General features: G+C 44.1%; 1 pseudogene; it reads right to left on the bottom strand.

Moving 5' to 3' along the window:
* Window positions 1-1,043: 1,043 nt before the first annotated feature.
* Window positions 1,044-16,901, bottom strand: LOC140388560 (glutathione peroxidase 2-like; annotated as a pseudogene).
* Between the last annotated feature and the right edge of the window lie 1,381 nt (window positions 16,902-18,282).

Genomic DNA, 18,282 nt, shown 5'->3' with positions numbered 1-18,282 from the left:
TGCCTGGTCAAGAGCCTCCTTGAGGATCAGACCTCCATATTGAGAAGGCAGCTTCACCCCTGTTCCATCTGACGGCTCCCTTTTATCAACAGATTTCTGAGGATTCTGCAGCATCTTTTCTCCAACATTCATCCAAGAATCCGTTTAAGGGACATACTACAGAGTATTAACTTCCAGATTAGGCATGCATAGGCTGTGCGAACAAGGTAAAAGAAGGCTGGCAAAAAGTGTAACACCAGAGCCTGCGGAAAAGCTGTTATTCCCATGCCCGTATCTTGTGGTTCTCCCTGGAGCATTATTCCTGTGCATGACTGCTGATTGAAGTTTGGAGCCCAATAAGCCCATTATATGGAGCTTTGAATGTTCAAGCAAGTTCACCCTGTGTAATGAACAAACCCACACTGCCACAGAGCATAGAAGGATACGATGGGCAGACATCTCCCAATCTGATAAAATATAGAGAAGTCTCAGGGTTTCTTTCTCAAATGTGGGCGACAATCAAGAAGCATATCTGATAATTAGCAAAAAAATTCCAAACCATATTTTTAACAATTTCTAAATATGAACTTTGACTTCCAATTTCATATACAGTGACCAATGTCAACTCCCACTGGATGTCCCCAGACAGTTTCAAGCTATGTTGCAGCCTATTAATACCAAATTTTATATGATGGATTGGCCCATGATGTAAAATAATGCAATTTTCAATTTTAGTAAATGACAGCATGTGTCCTGCTTTAAATACAAAAAATAACATACTCCTATTCCATACATTGCAGGCCATGAGATACATTCAAAATGTAGTGCAGAATTATAAAATATAAGCTCGATAATAGAGAACCTGAGAATAGTCTTCTCGATAGAATGGAATTAGTTGAAGATAGATTTATATAGTTATTTCTTTAATATCTTTTAATCAGAGTAAGATTATTCCATGCATTATGTTGTGGAAGAAAGATAATGCAGGAGATGAAATTTTGTGGAAAATCTCATGAAAGACTACCTGTGGTTTAAGTCTGTATAATGAAAATGGAGTGAAACAGTTTTTCATCAAAATGCATTTATTAGAAGAATCACCTTTATATTGGCTGTAACAAGTTAGTTCCTATATCCAGTTAGAATTTTACAGGCTACATTAAGTACTTTTCAGTAGACCTTAAAAAAAGTACCATCATATAGTAAAATATCTAACATCAGAAACTAACTTGATTCATGCAGTGGGGATATTGGGATCTCACTGACAAGAACAGGTTTCAATGTAGCTTACATTTACAACAAAATAAATTCTAAACAGAGCCAACAGACATATTAGAATCTCACTATAAATGTGAATCTAATTTGCATAAATGTGGTGGTTTCTGTATTTCCTTAAAATTTTACAGCTCATCACATACGCTTGGCTCAACTTTAAAAAAGTGCCATCTGTAATATAACACCTACCATTCTATATTTAACCCACTAAATTTTAACACATATCTTCAGCATCACCAAGTCATTCATCCTTTGGAAGAAGCGTTTTGATGTCTTCTTCAAGCTCAATGGTGAGGAAGTTTTTGCTGTATCGCCTATATGGCTCACCATTTGGCCCAATAAGGAATTTTTCAAAATTCCAGCCAATATCAGACCGACGGACTGGCTTCCAGTCTATGAACTTGGGATCACCCATTAAGGTTTCAGGATCATCATGAGCCTCAGGCAACTTCCGCTTCAGAAAAGTGAAGACTGGATTCTCGTCTTCTCCATTCACATCAATCTTTTTCGACAAAGAGAAATTTGGTTCAAAGCCATTGCCTGGACGGACATATTTCAGTGAATTAAGAATCTCTTCATTGTAGATATTTTCCTACAAAATCCAAGATCAAGTACATGAATTATTGATTTGCAGCCATGTTTGGGACATGACATAGGGCCGTTATATGGAAACCAAGCCAATCATCACCCGTTTTTGATTTTCACCCTTCAGAACTAAAAGAATTAACCTGAAACCTCCAATGCCTATTCTCTCCACAGATGATGACTGCCTGGTGCATATTACTTTCCAAATTTAAATACTCTTTTAAGTAACCTGTACATGACATAATTTGAGATATTTCTGATAGATGTGGTAAGATGTTATATGCATGTTACTGCTTTCAAAGTATCAAATGTTGGATTCATCGAACGACTGCGACTCGCTCCCAACTGGTCATGATTTCTGTTTAAGCTTAACAAGTTTGCATATCACTACTGAGATTAGAATGAGCAGAGATCCCATCTTACTACATTGCACTTTTCTATTCAAGTGATAACTAAACCAGACTCCGAATTAATCTAAGGTTAACAATTTATTACAAAATATGATATGAATAAAGAGACTGGAAGAGAAGCTCCTTAAAAATGTTGCCTTGAAAATCTTTGCCAGGAGGCGAGCCCTATTGAGTTGGAAGTTAGCGACGCCACCTAGTGCCTCGACATGGCTAGGGGACTTAATGGGGTTTTTGCACATGGAGAAGGTCAAATACACAATGAGGGGGTCAATTGAATGGTTGTACCGGAGATGGTAACCGCTTATACTATATTTCAAGGAATTGGTCACTTTTAGCTTGGGGGGGGGGGGGTCCTTTTGAGAGGAGTGTTACGTAGATTAGTTTATTCCTTTTAGTTTACAATTATTGTTGTCTGTACTTTTGTATAAAATGACAAAAGTTTTAAAAATCATCTGAAAATCAAATACAGAAATAAAAAATATTTGCATCTAAATTGCTATATAGACTATGATAATATTTTAATGATACATTTATCAGAAGTTTATTTTTATCAGAAGTTTATTTTAACTTACTGAAATTTGAAAATGCCAAAATATTACTAAATATAGTAAAGGCTAGGGTCAGGTCCTAAAACTTAAGCTGAAATGTATTTACAACACTTCCACGTGAAAACTCTTTGTCAAATAAAATAAGTGGTGACATGTTCTGTTGAAAAATACAAACGATACCTTCTCCAATATTAGGTTTTACCTGGTAACCAAATTGGTTGCAGGGAAAACCCAGAATCACAAACCCCTGGTTGCCGTAGCGACTCTGGAGCTCATTCATCTGATGGTAATCCCTGATAGTTGTGCCTCATAAGGATGCAACGTTTTCAATCAACACCACCTTTCCTACGAAGTTGGAGAAACTGACGATTTCACCAGTGAGAAGTTCGGCAGACAATTCATAAAATTGCACTGCAACATTCGCCATCTTCCTTGGTAATCTTCTGCAGTGTTGCCTGCAATTCCACTCTTACATACAGATCGGTTTGTACTGTCAAGTAAGTAGAAACACTTGACCAAGGTATCAATTCAGTAATAATCCTGACTGAAATTTGTGTTTCATCAAAGGAAAGTAACACAAAGCATCACGGTTCTAGATAAAATATGGAGAGGATAAATTAAATATGAATTAAAATTCTAGGAATTTAAATCTTACATCTGCATATATCCTATTCTGCTTTTGTCACTTTTTAATCAACTTTTTCCCATTATAAACACCTGACATATTTAAAATGGAATCTGCCGAATTAAACTTGCCATGCTGTGATTAATGTTCACTATTGCCAGAAGTGATGCTGTAGCATCTCAATTGTGCAGCCCCCAGCTCGACAACCGAGGTTGCACGGAAACTCCTTTGCTGCAGCAAACTCAACACCTACTTTAAGGACAGCTGGATTGGCCACTCAATGGTTGGAGAAAGTGACACTGGCATGCCATGCTGCTTTGCCCATTTCTTCTTGGATGTTGCAATTGAAGCCTTACAAGTGTAGGACGCTATTTGCATATTCAAGAGCATCTAGCCTCTTTTTAACAGTAATGTTAGGCAATCATTTAAAGGACTGCCTAAAAGTTGACTCAAATGAGGAAATGTGTATACTAATTTCACAACTGCTGATCACCCATTTTTGAGAAAAAGTAAACAAACACTTCAAAGACTCTCACCATCACTTTAAAATTGATTGAATTATGTCTGCTACATCTAATCTGTTATGCTATCTGTGATAGATGTAGGATTTTAGACATATTGGATTATTGGATTACATTCTATATATTGGATTATAAACATTTGGCAATATAAGGGTTATAACACCTGGGTTAGTGTGTTTGACTGCAGTATTCATTTATTTTTAAAATAATCTTGTTTTCCAAGATCAGAAAGCTTTTAGGAGCCATAGGTGAAATTGGCCATCGTAAAAGCCTGGAATAATGCCACTCTTGTTTGACTAGGGAGAGTCCCTGGGGAGTTAACGTGTTTTCAGCCTGGGGAGTTAATTTGTTTTCAGCTTGGCGAGATAATGGCATTGCTGGGTGCAGCTATGGCATTCAGATATTTTGAGAAAGATTTTGAGTTGAGTTCTGATCTGGCTAATACTGAGTCCATACTCCATGGCTGGGAGTCTCCAAGCCTCCGGGGCAAAATCGCGATCGGCGTGGGGGCAGAGAATGGCCGCTGATGGCAAAATCCGGCGCAACGCCGCTCGCGCGATTCTCCGGTCGCGCAATTCTCCACCGAAAACTGGCCACGTTCCCAACGCCGTGGTTCTAACCACGTTTTGCTTATCGGGAATGGCCAGTGGCGGCTGCGGAGTCAGTCTGCGGCCGCCCTGGTGGGGGGCGGGAGGGATCCTTCACAGGGGGGTGGCCTCACGGACGGCCAGGCGAGCGATCAGGGGCCACCGATCCGCGGGCACACCCGATCTCGGGTGGCCTATATTTTCGGGGCCGGTCCACTGTACGAGTCCACCATTTCGCACTGGGCGGCTGCTGAAGACCGCCGCCATGCACGGACTACCGTGCAGGGCCCCGTATCGGCAGCCTGCGAGGTGTACTTCGGGGCGTTGCTAGCCCCCTTCAGATAGGAGAATCACTCTGGACTTTCTTCAGGAAAGTCTAGAGTGAAACGCCCGCGTTTTGATGCTGGAATGGGGACATAGCCCCATTATTGGAGAATCCCGCCCAATGTCTTTTGCTCTTACAGTGGGATAGTTAACAAAGAGTAATAGTATTTAAAGCAGTGGAGACCTGTCAGATGACGAGGGGGAAGCTGAAACAATCCGGTTGAAACAGCTTTTTGAAGACATCCATCCTGAGTCTGCATCGGTTTTAGCAGGAGCCAAATCTGCTGTGCCATTGGAATGTAGGGTGGATTTACAGCTGTATGTGTTTTTTCTTCTTGTTTAATTGGGAATAGAAATAGTAATTAAGGGTATTGTATTTACTGTGTTTAGTAGTATTGTTTAAGGAGTAATTGGAAGCTATTTTCAGGTCTGATGTTAAAGAGTTTAATATTGTGTTACCAATAGTTTTGTTTTTAAAATACCAAATCCCTATTTTTTTGTGCAATCACTCCTGGAGCAAAGTATTCTTTCTGCACAGTCTTACAAAATAAACTAAAATATTGGGGTTTTGGTCGAGTGTCCTAGCCACTGTTGGGGTCTGGTCTGGGATTATAATAAAATTGGGGGCTCGTCCGGGATGTTAATTATATTTCCTTGTTTGTCTTGGGATTATTGAACATAAAAACAGAGTGTGTGTCTGGAACGATTGCATTCTTTCAGGTTTTGTAGTTTAAATAGAAAGTGATTGAAGTTGGCAGTTTCAGTTGCAAAGATTTTCCTGGGTATGGAAGAGATTACACAGGATGGTTTACAAAGGGAGACTAAAACAAAACATTTGGGTTTGGCAGAGAAGCTGCAATTAACCTGATCTAAAGGGGTGATGAAGGTAGAAATATTACAAGCCATAGCTCAAGTTAAATTTGCCAGAGACACAGTCTGAATCATTGGAATTAGCTAGAATTAAATTATAAACAAAACAATTAGAAATGTAGGAAAAAGATAAACATAACAAAATAGAACTGAAGAAATTGGAATTGAAAGAAAAGGAGAGTTTGGCAATGGCAGAAGAAAAGGAGAGTTAGGGCAGAAAAGGAAAAGGGTTCCGTCGGGGCTCTGGTACCAGAGGTGGTGGCGTCCATGGACGTGGAGAAGGCAATTGATCAGGTGGCGTGGCGGTACTTTTGAGGTTTTGGGAAGGTTTGGGTTTGAGCCAAGATTTGTGGCATTGGTGTGGTTACTGTATGTGGCACCAAAGGCGAGTGTGAGGACGAATGATCTCACAAAGCTTTGACTTACATGGGGGTACGAGGCAGGGGTGCCCGTTGCTGTTTGCACTGGCCATTGAGCCATTTGCGATGGAGCTTAGGGGGTCGGCAGAGTGGCAGGGGATTATAAGGGGACAGAGGGAGCATTGGGTGTCACTGAATGCCGATGGGCTCTTTCTGTATGTTCAGATCTGTTGGAGAATATGGGAAGGATTATGGGCTTGCTGGGGAGGTTTGGAGGGTACTGAATGTAGGGAAAAGAGAGGTTTTCCCGGTGAATGAGCTGGGATAGCAGGCTAATTTAGAGGGGATGCCATTTACGGTAGCGACAGATAGGTTTAGGTATTTGGCAGGGCGGCATGTAGCACAGTGGTTAGCACTGCTGCCTATGGCGCTGAGGACCCAGATTCGAATCCCGGCCCTGGGTCACAGTCCGTGTGGAGTTTGCACATTTTCCCCGTGTCTACGTGAGTTTCACCCCCACAACACAAAGATGTGTGCAATTAGGTGGATTGGCCCTGCTAAATTGCCTCTTAATTGGGGAAAAAAATAATTGGGCACTCTAAATTTATAAAACAAAAAAAAAGGTTGAGGTATTTGGGGATTCAGGTAGCGAGGGAATGGATGGGGCTATATAAGTGGAACTTAATGAAGCTGGTGGAGGAGGCCAGGGAGGATCTTAAGAGGTGGGGTACACTGCACTTAACGTTGGTGGGGAGGGTCCAAGTGGTGAAAATGAATATTCTGCTGAATATTCTTTCATTTTTCAGGCTCTCCTGATCTATAGAACCAAAGGCCTTTTTTCGGAAAGTGGACACTTTCATTTCGGACTTTGTATGGGCGGGGAAGGTGCTGAGGATGGGGAAGATCCTGCTACAGAGGCAGCAGGAGGGGTTGGCGTTGCCAACCTTGATTCATTATTATTGGGCAGCGAATGTGGACAAGGTGCGGCGGAGGTAGAAAGGAGAAGGGGTAGAGTGGGTTAGGATGGAGGAGGAATCTTATAAGGGGTCTAGTTTGAGGGCTATGATGACGGCAGCGTTGCCAATGGCTCCAAGTAGGTATTCTGGGAGCCTGGTGGAGCAGTCCACGGTGAAGATATGGAATCAGTTGAGGTTGCATTTTAGGTTGGAAGGGATGTCGATGTTAACGCCGCTGTGTGAGAATCATGGGTTTGAGCCAGGGGGGATGGATAGTGTATACAGGAGGCGGAGGGAAGTGGGGCTGGCCAAGGAGAGGGATCTGTATTTGGAGGAAGGGTTCGCCAGTCTGGTGGAGCTAAGGGAGAGGGTAGAGCTGCCGAGGGGGAGTGAGTTTAGGTATCTGCAGGTTAGGGACTTTGCGCGAAAGGTCTTGAGGGGTTCCCTAGGTTGCCGGGATACACCATGCTGGAGCGACTGCTGCTTCCAGATGTGGATCGGGAGGGAAGGATTGGGGATATATACAAGTGGCTGAGGGAGCAGAGTGGTGAAGATCAAAGAGAAATGAGAAGCAGAGTTGTGAGGGGTGATCAATTGGGGAGTATTGAGTGAGGCACTGCGAAGGGTAAACGGGACCTCCTCTAGTGCAAGGATGAGCATGATACAGTAAGCTGGTGCACAAGGTGCAAATGGCTCGGGCGAGAATGGGTGGGTTCTTTCATGGGATAGCAGATGAGGGTGAGAGGTGTGGGCGGGGCCAGCAAATCACACGCACATGTTTTGGGATTGTGCAAAATTGGGATGATTCTGGGTGGATGTGTTCGCGGTCTTAGCCAGGATAGTGGAGGAGGCAGTGGACCGGGCCCTTTGGTGGCGATATTTGGGGTTTCAGAGAAGCCGGAGCTCATGGAGAGGAGGAAGGCTGATGTCGTGGCCTTTGCCCTCTCTGATTGTATGCCGGCGAATTGTACTGGAGTGGCGATCAACATCACCACCAGGGTCAGTGGCTTGGTTGGAGAAGATAAAGTATGAGTTAAGGGGCTCTGCAGTGGGGTTTGAGAAAGGTGGGGGTGTTTTTTACCGTGTTTGAGGAGCTGTTCGACGCGGGAGATGGGAGGGGATGGGAGAGTGGGGGGGGGGGGGGGGGGCGGGGGGGGTGCTGAAGGGAACAAAAAATCTGTACGGATTGTATAGTTCACTGCTGGGAAGTATGTTTCCCGGGGTATTTATTTGCTGTAACCTGTTTTGATACATGTTTGTAATAAAATACATTTTAAAAAGAAGAAAAGGAAAAGGGTATTTCCAAAAGGAAATGGAAGGGAGGAAGCTTGAGGTAGATATGGAAAGATTAGCAAAGGATGATATGGATAAGAGAATTTGAACTTTGGAAACTGGAACTGCGAGAATAATAATAATCGCTTATTGTCACAAGTAGGCTTCAATGAAGTTACTGTGAAAGAAAAGCCCCTAGTCGCCACAATCCGGTGCCTGTTCGGAGAGGCTGGTACAGGAATTGAACCCGCGCTGCTGCCTTGTTCTGCATGTTGAGTTTGGGTAGGGTGCTCTTTCCGGGAGCTGGTGCGGACTCGGGGGGCCGAGTGGCCTCCTTCTGCACTGTGGATTCAATTATAATCTATGATTAATCTAGGACAAAGGTTCGGCACAATATCGTGGGCCGAAGGGCCTGTTCTGTGCTGTATTTTCTATGTTCTATGTTCTATTACAAGCCAGCTATTTAGCACACTGTGCAAAACCAGCCCCTGGTTCTTAAAAGATTGGAGTTAAAGGCAGAAGCTGAGGAAGGTCTAGAGGAATGAGGAATACTTCTTAGTCAAAGGTTTAGTAGGGATATGTATGTTTGAATATATTTAAGAATTGCCAAGATTTGATGAGAAAGATGTGAAAGCCTATTTCATCTCATAATACCGTGGGCAGCACGGTAGCATTGTGGATAGCACAATTGCTTCACAGCTCCATGGTTCCAGGTTCGATTCCGGCTTGGGTCACTGTCTGTGCGGAGTCTGCACATCCTCCCCGTGTGTGCGTGGGTTTCCTCCGGGTGCTCCGGTTTCCTCCCACAGTCCAAAGATGTGCAGGTTAGGTGGATTGGCCATGATAAATTGCCCTTAGTGTCCAAAATTGCCCTTAGTGTTGGGTAGGGTTACTGGGTTATGGGGATAGGGTGGAAGTGTTGACCTTGGGTAGGGTGCTCTTTCCAAGAGCCGGTGCAGACTCGATGGGCCAAATGGCCTCCTTCAGCACTGTAAATTCTATGATTCTATATTAGCACTGCAATGAAGTTACTGTGAAAATCCCCTAGTCGCCACACTCCAGTGCCTGTTCGGGTACATTGAGGGAGAATTCAGAATATCCAATTCCCCAAACAATTGTGAACATGGTTAACCAATTGAATTGGCCAAAGACCATGTGGGTAGTGTTGTTTCCAACAAAGTTGGTAGGTAAAGCTGGTGAAGTGTTTGCATCACTAAAAGGGAAGGTATCTAGGGATTATGATGAGGTGAGCAAAAGTCTTTCTAAGTGCATAAGAACTAGTGCCATGAGCCTACAGACAAAAATTTAGAAATCTAAGGAAAGACATACATAGAATTCGAAAGAATTAAACAAAATAATTTTGATAGATGGCCAAGCATATTAAAAATAGCTCTTAGGGATACAATTATTTTGAAGGAATTTAAAGATTCACTTTACGCAGTAGTTAGTACTCATGTGGAAGAGCAAAGAGTTAAAACTGCTAGACTGGCAGCAGCAATGGCAGATTATTTTGAATTGTTTCACAAAGCAAAGTCTGCTTTTCAACGTCAATTTCAACCTGTGAAGGATAGAAACTGGGGAAATGGGAAATTCACAGGCGGTCAATGCAAAATATGTTTTGTTGGTGATGTTAAAGAGAGTGTGCCTCAGAGTAAAAAGGAAACCAATGATAGTGGAAGAGAGATAAGAAAACGTAAATGTTTTCATTGTAATGAATTTGGACATGTGAAGTTGCAGTGTTGGTGCTTAAGAAAAGTACCGGGAAGACAGACTCGGTAAAACAGGGTACGCCAGTGGGGTTTATTCAAGAGGGAAGGAAAACCATTGTCCCAATGGAAGAGGTACAACAGAGGGTAAGGTTTACTCATGTATACAAGGTGGAGTCGGTACGGCGATACGGTCTTAAGGGGTACAGGAGCAAGTCAATCTTTAATGATGAGAGATAAGTAGATATGTAGTTTGGAAGGAGTATTGCCAAAAAAGGTGGTAATATGTGGAATTAGTGGTGAGAGGAGTACCATTATGTAGGGTAGGGTAAGGTTAGAGTCCAGTGAAAAGCGAAGTGGTGGTAGAAGTAATAGAAAATTACCTTTTTCAAGGGCACAATTTATCCTAGGTAATGATACAGCTGAATCACAGGTGGGAGTGCAGCTGACACTGGTTGAAAAGCCAGTGGGAAATCAAACAACTGAGATGTTGCGAGAAGTATATCCTGGAGTGTTTCCTGATTGTGTGGTGACAAGATCACAAAGCCACAGGTTGAGACAGGAGGAAGAGAACTTGAGGAGTACCGATAGGGAGGCTGAGGTTCAGTTGTCAGAAACCATGTTTGATCAGATAGTTGGTAAAGAACAAGAGCAGGTGGTGGATGAAGAAGATATCTTTAGTTGGTTGAATTACAGCAGAACTGTTCAAAGATAAAGCAGTTGTATCACAAAGCACATGCGGAAATAGAACCTAAGTGTATACCAGAGTGTTATTACATTAGAAATAATGTATTAATGAGACCTTCAAGCAGATGAGAAATGGACAGGAATTTGTTGAAGTTATTCAGGGAAGTTATGGCTAGTTTAGGAATAAAGCAATTTAATTCAACGGAGTATCATCTGGAATCACAAGGGGCATTAGAAAGATGACATCAAACTCTAAAAACCATACTGAGGGCCTATAGTCAGGATTATCCAGAGGATTGGGATAAAGGAATTCCATTTGTACTATTTGCAGTTAGGGATGTGCCTCATGAATCAACTAAATTCAGTCCATTCAAATTGATTTTTGGTCATGAGGTGAGAGGACCACTTAGATTGATCAAAGAGAAATTGGCAAGTCAGCGTTTGCAGACTACATTATTGAACTATGTGTCAAACTTTAGGGCGAGATTAACTAGGACTCGTGAGTTGGCTAGGGTACATGTGAGGAAAAAAGAGGTGGCTAAGAAATCAAAAATTTGTAGTTTTGTTGGTGGGGAGAAAGTACTAGTATTGTTACCAATGGTAGCTAAACCATTAAAAGCAAGATTTAGTGGGCCTCATCAAATTGAAAGGAAATTAAGGGAGGTGAATTATTTGACAAGAACGCTAGACAGAAGGAAAACTCACAGGTACGTCGTTAATATGCTCAAAAGGTATTTTGAAGAGAAGGAAAGGTGTTAGTCGTTGTAACTCAAGGATAAGAGATAAATTATTCTGAACGACATTCCTCAAATTAAATTGGACAATGAGGAGCATAAAGAAATTAGGATAAATTGAGTTAACTTCCGGAGGAAGGTCAAAATTGCCCAAAAGGTTATTACAACCACATGGAGCTATACATGTGAATAAATTGGGAGTATGAGAGTAATTATGCATGATGTAATAATAACAATAATCGCTTGTCACAAGTAGGCATCAATGAAGTTACTGTGAAAAGCCCCTAGTCGCCACATTCCACCGCCTGTTCGGGGAGGCAGGTACAGGAATTGAACCCGTGCTGCTGCTTTTTCTGCATTACAAGCCAGCTGTTTAGTCCACTGTGCTAAACCAGCCATGTAGATGTAGGAAATGCTATTCCCATTAAACAGAACCATTACAGGCTCAGTCCACTAAAGTTAGCAAGGCACAAAAGGAGATTGATTGACAGCATGCTTAAGTATAATACCACTGAATTGAGTTGCAATGATTTGAGCTCATTGATTGTCATGGTACCAACACCAGATGGAACACAACAATTGTGTGTGGACTATAGGAACGTCAACACAGGTACGAAGTCAGATTCTTTTCCTATTCCTCATTTGGAAGACTGTGTTGAAAAGGTAGGACAAGCAAATTTTATTACCAAACTTGACTTATTTAAAGGATATTGGAAATACCTTTATCAGACAGGGTGAAGGAAGTTTATGCTTTTGTGGCGATGGAGAAGACTTCGCTTGGAGGAAGTAAAGAGAAAATGGAAAGAGGAGTTAGGTTTGGTTTTGGAGGGGGGGATGTGGAGTGAGGCTCTGCATAGGGTTAACTATACCTCCTTGTGTGTGAGGTTAAGTTTAATATCGTTTAAAGTGGTACATAGGCCACTTGACCAGGGTATGTAAGAGTGGGTTCTTTACAAGGGTAGCAGATAGATGTGAGCATTGTTCATGGGGACCGGTGAACTACTCACGCATGCTTCGGTCTTGCCCTAAGCTGGTTAAGTTCTGGGTTTCCTTCTTTGAAACAATGTCAGAGATTTTGGGAGTTAGAATGGAGCCATGCCCAATGGTGGTAATCTTTGGAATGTCGGACTTGCCGGGACTGCAGAAGGGGAGGAAGGTTGATGTTTTGGTCTTCACCTCTCTAATAGCCCGGAGGCGAATCTTGTTCAGATGGAGGGCACTGGCGCTGCTTAAGGCATCAGCGTGGTTGGAAGATTTGTCGGAAAATATTGGGGTATCTTAGCCACTGTTGTGGTCTGGTCTGTGATATTTGTAACCCCCACTTCAACTAAAGACTAGACAACTCCCTACGTGTAATGCTACAGAATATCTCTGCTACTTAAAAATAAATGTATTTTTCTAGCAAGTTAAACCAAAACAAAATATACCAAAAAAAATCCTAACTTTGTCGTAGTTGCAGGGCTGTGCTTAGTTTGTTCATTTCAAGATCTGCTTTACAAACAAACTCGCTGAGTAGCGATTCAGCTGTGGCACCCATTTCATACCCTTCCTTATATGACTATACTTGCTGTTGAAAAAATGAACATATATTGCTTAAAAGAGAGATGTCATTGAAGTTTTCATCGTCATCAGAATAAATATAAGAATGCCAAATTTCAATTGATCACAGCAATTTATTCCACAGGACAAGAGAGTGCTGACAAGTCAATTCTAATTGGTAAAGGCATTGCCATGCAGAAAGGAACAGGGAACTATAGGTTCCTCAAGCTCCCAGGAAGTTCAAAAAAGTGCAAGGCTTAAACATATTCCTTTAGTTTGCTTGGAACAGGTCCTTGCATGTGACTGTATGTCACTTCTAGCAAGTATGACTAAGACACATTATGAGCTCTGCTGAATATCTCAAATTGGTTGCTAATATAGCTATTAGTGCACTCAGGATTGTTCAGAAATTACTGCAAATCACAGAATCACATCTAACAGTAAACATTTTGTTTTGGGTTTTTCAAGCATGGGCTGATATGACCTGCACTCTGCCTATTAAAGCCAAAGAAACATGCTGTCTGATTCGCCAATTGTTGAGATGTATGGCCTAAGTACTTTACCTGCCATTGCACCGGCACTTAAATTCATACAAAAGGTTGCTCAATTGGGTGGTCGGCAGAATGTTTATGAACTGATGGTAGCATCCTGCTAGTGGAAAATACCACTCACATAGCTATGGAATAATAATAGCATGAAACGGATTGCTTATGATGTTGTTCAATCAGAACCCTTTTCTTCTGGAGTATAAATTGAGATATTTGAAATTTGGCATTCTTGCATTTGTCCTGATAAGTGCAAGACAAAAAACTTCAACATGTCTCTCTTTTCAACAATATTCAAGTTCTGTACTTCCAAGTAATCAATGCATCCAGGAATAGGAAGATAAGGTGGGAGAAGGACTTTAAAACATGTCTCACAAGACATGAAAAGAAAATACCAAGCAAAAGGATATGATTTCACTAAATAGTGATCACATTGCAAAAGGTCTTTTCACATCTCAGATTTTCCCAATGTGGTGAATTTGATGTATGGCTCAAGTATAATTTAATTTCTCAGAATTGACTCGAAATCTCACTTGAAATTTTAAACTAGTTCTGGATTTGCAAAATTTAAAATTTCTATTGCTTATCCTTTGTTGACACAAGCCACCAGCCCCATCCACTATTACCAACCCCCAAAGTTACTTTGTTACATTAACAACTGCAGCATCTAAACATCTAACTTTAAATTGTTACAAGAAAATAACTTAAAACATATCCATATAATTTCCTTAACCACAAAAACAAATCTATTGGTTTCCAACCATCAACTGATCGGTGAGACAAAGCAAGGAGGAGTTTAAGTAATAGAACTAATACTTTTTAATTTGTTCATCTGGACTCGAAACGATAGCTCTTTTCTCTCCCTACAGATGCTGCCAGACTTGTTGAGATTTTCCAGCATTTTCACTTTGGCCTCTGTAGACTGCCTGACTCGCTGGGGGAACGTGACCCAGTACCAGGCGGACCTTGATGAGGCGTTGCGGGACATGTCCCGGTCTCAGATGGGAATGGCCGAGGCGCTGCGGAGCTTGTCCAAGTCGCAGGCGCACATTGCCGAGGCACTGCAGAGCGTGGCCCAGTCACCGAGGCGCTTCGCCGAGGGCACCGACACCATCGTGCAGCCATTGGAGAGCCACCAAGGCTGGCAGGGTGAGATGACGCAGGGGCAGCCAGGATTCAATCCAGCTGCTCCTCCATTCTGAGGTGAACTCTAGGGCCCCATGGGCACCAATCGGGAGGAGGGGCGCTGAATGCCAACACGAACCCATCCTATGAAGTTGCGACGGTGGCCACCAGTTCCTCAGAGTTCCACCCCTCTGACGTTGCCGGAACAGGAGTGCCTGTGCCACCAGAAAGTGTGCCAGGGCTCTCTGGCCCCAGAGGACCCCCGCCAGGGGCATTGAAGGTCACGGGACATGGTAAACATCTGGCTGCCTCCACCTCTGATGTGCATCCTGGGGAAACATCTAGACACAGAGGTAGAGCAAGGAAGGCTAAGCACGTTGAGGATCACCGAGAGGCACTGGGAGGGGGGTAAGGAGGGGAGTGTGGGGCTGTACACTTGTCTGAGAACAATTTAAAAGCCCTCACCACAACCAATACGATGCCTCTGGCTCTTCGTTCTGCGATGTGGGCCGACCACCAATCCCCTGCCCCCATCGCCTTCAGACATGGGGTCCTGCCACCCCCCGCCCCCCACCCAACACACCCTGCCCACACACACACATGGCCACAGTGTGGGGGGGTGGGGGGCTGCTCACCGGATCACACACCCTGCACCTCAGACACCGGGACAGAACGTCGCCATACCCCGGCCGCAGATATATGCCCAGTGTTGGGGCCCATCCTCTGGGTGTTTGGAGGTTGGCTGCTGCATGTGGTGTTGCCTCTGCAGTGTCCAGGTCAGTGCCCAGGCATCACGGTCTGATTGGGATGCAAGGCAATAGGCCCCACATGCTCCATGGCCCGCCCACCCACAGGGACCCACTTTGAATGTGTGGAGCTCACTTAACTACGATTGACAATTCTCTATTAGCAACGGCCAGAGGCCTCCGCGGTCGGTGGGGCAGACAGACAAGGACTAGGGTTGCTCACAGGATGGGTACAGGTGATCCAGAGGTTGGCATGGAGGACCTGCACGCGGTTGCCATCCCTCCCCCCCGATAAACTCGCCCCATCACCTATGGCGGACCACCCCAACTGGGACTGCAGCCCTCCCAGTTACCACCCAGCCCTCAGACCACAGGGGCAGCAAGCCCAGCACCCCCAGGCTCTTTGCCTGCGAACGAAGATGGCTGCTCACCTCCTCGGATCCCCGCAGAAGCCCTTCTGCCAGGTTCACGTTTTTCAAAAGGAGTACCAATCGGTGCCAGTGCGACCACTTGCTGGGGAGGCCGCTGAATGACAGGAGGCCATAGGATATGGGGTTGCTCCCGTTAAATGTATGGAAATGGGGTTTAAGTGGTGACAACTGCTTTCTCGCCACGTTAGGGCGAGATCCCGATTTCGCTTACGGGGGCGGGCCGGTTGCATCGCAAACGGTTTTGGCGCCCGCCCGCGGATCTCGCTTTCGGCCTCTCCCGCTACTCACCGGCCTTGTCACCCTCTCGCTCAAGCGAAACGAGGCCGAGGTGTTGGAAAAGTCCCGGCAGCACCGAGCTCAACGGCCCGTTGACTCCTATGATATATTCTCCTCAGCTTGGCTGGGACATGGGATGGAAAGGTTCAGGAAGTACTTGTGAAGAGATATTGGCTTTTCAGCTCAGTGAGCATTGGGAGCTCCTCTCTCCGGGCTGGGCTGGGCTTTGACCCTCCGTCTGCCATTTTATTTTAAAACGAGGATAAGGAATAACGACGAATGCACTCACCCGTCCCTTCGGTTGGCTTCCCCACTGCGACGGACGGCCGTGTGAAAACGTTCAACCGTTAAATTGGGGGAGGGAGCTGCACCGTTAACGGAGGGGGGGCGATGGGGCTCAAATCCGCTCGAGCGGGTGACCGTTATCCCTCCCCTCACTCGCGCGAGCCGGTGACCGTTACACCGCCACCCTCGCCGCTCCCGCGAGCCGGTGACCGTTATCCCGCCTTCCGCGCGCGAGCTTCAAACGCTCGAGCGGACTCGCCCAACCGAGGGGCCGGTGAGTAACTGGTCCCAACCCCGAGGGAATGCAAAATAAATCCCCCACCCCTGATTTACTTTTAGGCATAAAGTTGTACTGATCTTAAATATTTTTTTTTTAATTTTCACCTAGAATGGTCACGATCGCTTTTCGAGAAGCATTCGCGCCTCGTAGCCTCAGTTCACTGGATAACATTTTGTCCCTCAACCGGATGATCTGGGAGCTTCATGCCCGCAAATTGGTTGCCCCGTTTCCTGCATTGACAGCGGTGGCCGCGCTTCAAAAGTACTTCACGTTGGCTGCAAAGCACTTTGAGACGCCTTGAGGCCATGAAAGGTGCTACAGAATAGGCAAGTGGGACTAATAGGATAACTCTTTCAGGGAACTAGTACAGACACAGTATGCCCTATGGCCTCTTGCGCTGTATGATTCTATATGATGAGGGTGGGCATGGTACATATTGGCCACCCTCCCTTTACCTCAGTACAATTAAAGCTCCGCACTGCATTTGCTTTCTTGCTGACCAGCAATTACTTGGATGAGGAACCTTAAAACCTTTTTCCCATTAACAGGACAATGCCACTAGATCTCATAATATCTGATGTAATGGAGGGCCTTTCTTAGCCTTTACCGAGTTCACTTAACCCTGTTGCAAGAGAAACTTGCATGAGACGCAGAACACAGAAGGGGACATAATTCATCCCAACAAGAAGAAGGCCTGTTGGGGAAATTCTCTGCCAGTGACTCATTTCAAGCAGCACACAGGGCATCTGTGCAATAACACCTTTGGTCAATGAAATCGTGCTTTTTAAGAGAGCTGGGAAATCGATCCAGTTTGACATGAGAGCAAGGTGGTGGCAGCATGGGACCATTCAGTTTCATTAAGTTATTGGATAAGTTAAATTGCAAGTTCTAATATCGGGCACCCACATATCATTGAATGTCCCTACCATTGTCCCCTCCATGTTTCCTCACCAAGTGAGCAAATTTAATGAATGCACATATTCAAAGAAACTTTAATGTGAATGGCCCATTTCCAGACGTTGCCATAATGCATTGATCCTCAGGGATTCTGCCCTCTGTGAACTCTTCAAGGAAGATAGTAAAATAAGAGAATGGTTTGTGGATGACAAAGCATAATCCTGCTAACATTGATAATGCTCCTTTGAAGACTTGCAATAACAGCAGCTGTGGAGCATTCAAACTTGCCACATGCGTCCAACAGTGTGATCTTTGAGAAGACCATCTAGTCTTAAAGGGTGCATTTCCTGCATTAATGTACGAGGTAGAACTTTGCAATATGCTCCAAATCATACATCCTGCAGCTAGGCATGGCCTTCGCAGCTTTGCCATCCAAAGATTTGTGGACATTGAAAACCTTGGGGAAGTAGCCTTAGCTGTTTTAGAAGCAGAGCAGCATGGAACAGAATGTTCAGAGGACTCCTCAGTGACAGCTGCAAGAAGAATTTTAACTCAATTTATCAGTGAAAGAGTCTCACCTGTAAAGTTTAACCATTTAATCTTTACCATTACTGCTTTGCCCCACTCTCACAAAAAATACATCTGTTTCAACTCAGTACCCATCCTAGAACATTACATCAGTCCCCTTTGGCCCAATATGGCAATGCACGTTTAAGTTAAAAA

The sequence above is a fragment of the Scyliorhinus torazame genome, chromosome 13, assembly GCF_047496885.1.
Source record: "Scyliorhinus torazame isolate Kashiwa2021f chromosome 13, sScyTor2.1, whole genome shotgun sequence".
Classification (NCBI taxonomy): domain Eukaryota; kingdom Metazoa; phylum Chordata; class Chondrichthyes; order Carcharhiniformes; family Scyliorhinidae; genus Scyliorhinus; species Scyliorhinus torazame.
Note: the sequence above shows the minus strand (reverse complement) of the source record. Positions and strands in the feature narration are given on the sequence as shown.